This window comes from Mastomys coucha, unplaced genomic scaffold, assembly GCF_008632895.1.
Source record: "Mastomys coucha isolate ucsf_1 unplaced genomic scaffold, UCSF_Mcou_1 pScaffold1, whole genome shotgun sequence".
In the NCBI taxonomy this organism is placed as follows: domain Eukaryota; kingdom Metazoa; phylum Chordata; class Mammalia; order Rodentia; family Muridae; genus Mastomys; species Mastomys coucha.
The window spans coordinates 13795624-13799876 of NW_022196891.1; the positions used below are offsets into that span (position 1 = coordinate 13795624).

Below are 4253 nucleotides of genomic sequence, written 5' to 3' on the forward strand. Positions count from 1 at the left end.
CTGAAGCCATGAGACATCTGAAAGGTAGAGTTACATACAGGGCAGGAACAAACCCAAGAGATAAGTGTTGTAGTCAGGAAAGCTGGAGGGGTGGAGCTAAGTAAACCCATTGAAGTTAAACTCCCAGAGTTTGATGTTCTCCCTGCTGGGTTTTCATCTTTCTTTGGTTCAGTATTCCTTCACTATGCACTCTTCCATTCTGGAATGTTAATGTATATTCTGTGTGTGTGGTGAGAGTATGTGATTGGCTTTTTTTACTTCATTTTATACAGGTTAATGATTGAGAGATTGGCCTGAGTCTGTAAAGAAACTTTAGACATGGAAGACTTAAATAGCTTTGAGACTGAAAGATTTTGTAGAATTTTGAAGTGTGATTAAGTGTGTTTTATTATTGATATGGACATGATCCTAATGGGAGGGTTCAGGTTTTGGAATGTGGCAGTTTAAGTGAGAAATGTCTCCCATAGGTGTAGGCATTGGACTACTTGGTCCCCAGTTCATGATCCTGCTTGAGTATATTGCTGGGTTCTGCAACTCTGTTGAAATAAAGATAGCACTTAGCATAGCTGTAAGTGTTTAAACCTTACCCCATTCTCAGTTTGCTTTGTACTTTGTGCTTCTGTTGGAGATTCGGTCTCCTGGCTTTGTACTCCTGCCATCATACGGTCCCTTCGCTGCCACATTTCCTTCTCATAAAGGACTCTTCTTTCTCCAGAACCATAAGGTGAAATAAACTCTTACTTTGGTAGGTTGCTTTTGTCATAGTGTTTTATCTCTTCAATACATTAGTAAATTATATACCTGCAAAGGGTCTGTTCATGATCAAGGCAGTCAATATTCCAGCATAGAATAGGAAGAAATTCAGGAGCCTCCATCCCCAACTGAAGAGCTATTTATAGTTCATGGCTTCTTCCCCTGTTGGGGGAAATATTAAAAAAAAAAATGAACCCACCAACTCTCTGCACTCTCCTTCTCTCAACCCACCAACTGTCAGGCCCTGCTGAGCCACATTCCCACTGTAGTACCAGCACCAGCACCGGACCATATTTCCCCTCTAATACCAGCACCAGCGGGCTACAACACTATTTCCCAGCAGAGTCCCTCCAGCTCTGTCCCACATTCCAATAGCCACATTGACCGACCATCCTTATGGTTTGATAACACAACACCCAGTAAACTGGTGAAAACAAGACTCAATGCTTATACTTAACCAATCAGATTTATATATCAATAAATTCTCAATATACAAGATGCCAATACGATAATTTCAGAATCAACTGATGATAAAAGTTGCCCACCTACATTGGACAAGTTATCCTAATATTCTAACCTTTATGATATCATAACAACCTGTGGTTGGTCATAGCCATGCTGATTCACATCCGCCGCCATCTTCCTTTTTTTCCTCTACCCCAAGATGCTCCCTGTCTCTGCAACTCTTAGCTGTACCTCCCTTTTTCTAGTCCAATCATAGACCTCTCACTGCCTTAATGTAATTGGACAGGGAAAATCCTGCAACATATCACCCTTTCCGTGTAATTAAATTTAAAAAAAAAAAAAAACTTTCTCTCAAAATACAAATTGAACACAGCTATTACCATTTTGTAATTTATATGCTATAACATAGGCCTAACACCCAGCCCAATATTTTCGCCAATAAAATTGAACACTCTCCTCTATCCTACGTTAAAAGACTATAGTTCTGTGCCTGGCTTATATCCGGGCTTCAGAAAGAACACCATCTGAAAGCCATCCTCTCAAATCTGTTCTCTCAAAGTAAATAGCCTGGGTTGGTTATGAGGCTATAAGTCTTCAACCCTGTCAGAAATCCAACAACGACCGATATTAACTAAAAATATATAGGAAGCCTAACACAGCTTCCAAAACTTAGCCAATTTATAGAGACCTCTGATCACCTGGATGGTCCCTGTACTTCAAAATGTTCGAATATCAGTTGTCAGCCTTCTGGACCAGGATCATCCGACAGACCTTAGAAAAATAGGATATTAAAGACTAGCCTACCTGTGAAGGTTCTGTGCCCCAGTGCAGGGGAATGCCAGGGTCAATAAGTGGGAGAGGGTGGGGTGGCAGGCATGGGGAGGGGGTTTGTTTTTGTTGTTTTTGTTTGTTTCTTTGGTTTTTGGAGGGGAAACTGGGAAAGGAGAAATTTACATGTAAATAAAGAAAATATCTAATAAAAAGAAATCATAAAAAAAAAGACTAGCCTATTCTGTCTCAGCAGAACCAAGCTGTCCTACCTATAATTGTGTCCTTTCTTTGGACAGTATTATGTCAGTAGATGAAATGAGGCAATTCTTGCCTAGTGGCTGTTTTGCCACAACTAGAATAACTCATAGATCTCAATTTCGTCTTTGAATCCAAGACAGGGAAAACTGTCAGGAACAGACTAGTCTCAACAACAAGTGAATAAATAGCATTAAATGTCACATTCTGTGGATTTCTGTTGTTTTTAAGAACCAACTATCTATATAAAGTATCTGGACTGTTGTCTGTTAACTACTCCCAGGTATTTCTAATTAAAAGCTTGAAAACACCCTAACAATAAACTCAGAGCCATGAATTTACTATTTGGGCCTAAACTCACAGGCTTAAACATCTCAGATCAGATTAAAATAACAGTTATAGAAGGGCTGGGTCTAACCCATGTCCTTACAAAATTTTGTATCAATAGAAGAAATTTATATCAATGAAACCCTTGATTTTGCATCAAATTAAATTAGGTACCATCGAAGAAATGACTTCAGCTTAGTAACAAAGAGATTTCTACCAAATGACATTATGGCTATGGAATTAATTCTAGCTGTTCCTCCCTGTTCCGATATGACCATTCCTATATTCCCTAGAAAGACAAACTATTAATAACCCTCTCCAGGCACAAAGTGTCACTTTTTGCCAATATCCCAGTACAAAAGATAGATAAAATTTGGAGACCAAATTTAACATTTCTTTTACTGGATATTTTCTTTATTTACATTTCAAAGGTTATCCCCTTTCCCAGTTTCCCTCCCTCCCAGAAACACCCTATCACATACTCATGAGGGTGTTCTTCCACCCACCCATCCAATCCCACCTCCCCTCCCTTGATTCCCCTACACTGGGGCATCTATCAAGCCTTCAGAGGACCAAGGACCTCTACTTTCATTGGTGCATGACAAAGTCATTCTCTGTTACATATGCAGCTGGAGCCATTTGTACTCCTTTGTTGATGGCTTAGTCCCTGGGAGTTCTGGGGGATCTGGTTGGTTGATATTGTTGTTCTTCCCATGGGGTTGCAAACCCCTTCAACTCCTCCAGTCCCTTCTCTTAAGTCCTTTATTAGGGACCCCATGATCAGTCCAATGGTTGGCTGCTAACATCTGCATGTGTATTTGTAAGGCTCTGGCAGGCCCTCTCAGGAGACAGCCATATCAGGCTCCTTTCAGCATGTACTTCTTGGCATCCACAATAGTGTCTGGGTTTGGTAACTGTTTATGGGATGAATCCACAGGTGGGACAATCTCTGGATGGCCTTTCCTTTAGTCTCTGCTCTACACTTTATCTCCATATTTGCGCCTGTAAGTATTTTGTTCTCCTTTTAAGAAGGAACGAAACACCCGCACTATGCTCTTCCTTCTTATTGGCTCCCAGTGGTCTGTGAATTGTATCCTGGTTATTTGGAACTTTTGGGCTAATATCCACTTATCAGTGAGTGCACACCAAGTGTTTTCTTTTCTGGTTGGGTTACCTCATTCAGGATGATATTTTCTAATTCTATCCATTTACCTAAGAATTTTATGATTTCATCATTGTGGAAATGTACCATATTTCCTGTATCCACTCCTCTGTTGAAGGACATCTGGGTTGTTTCCAGCTCCTGGCTATTATAAATAAGGCTGCTATGAACATAGTGGAGCATGTGTCCTTATTACATGTTGGAGCATCTTCTGGGTATATGCCCAGGAGTGGTATAGCTGGGTCCTCTGGTAGTACTATGTCCAATTTCCTGAGGAACCGCCAAACTGATTTCCAGAGTGGTTGTACCAGGTTGCAATCCCACCAGCAATGAAGGAGTGTTCCTGTTTCTCCACAACCTCTCTAGCATCTACTGTCACCTGAGATTTTTATCATAGCCATTCTGGTTAGTGTGAGGTAGAATCTGCATTTACCTGATGGCTAAGGATGTCAAACATTTCTTTAAGTGCTTCTCAGCCATTCAGTATTCCTCAGTTGAGAATTCTTTGTTTAGCTCTGTA

At 40.5% G+C, this 4253-nt stretch overlaps 1 long non-coding RNA gene across 1 annotated transcript in view; it reads right to left on the reverse strand.

Annotated features, from left to right (window-relative positions):
• Window positions 1-231: 231 nt before the first annotated feature.
• The window catches only part of LOC116069914, an 8309-nt gene continuing 4287 nt past the window's right edge, over window positions 232-4253 (reverse strand). The window contains exons 2-3 of the long non-coding RNA XR_004110206.1: window positions 802-915; window positions 232-709 (exon numbers count right to left, since the gene is read on the reverse strand). This is a non-coding gene — a long non-coding RNA (uncharacterized LOC116069914). The remainder of the gene's footprint in view (window positions 710-801; window positions 916-4253) is intronic.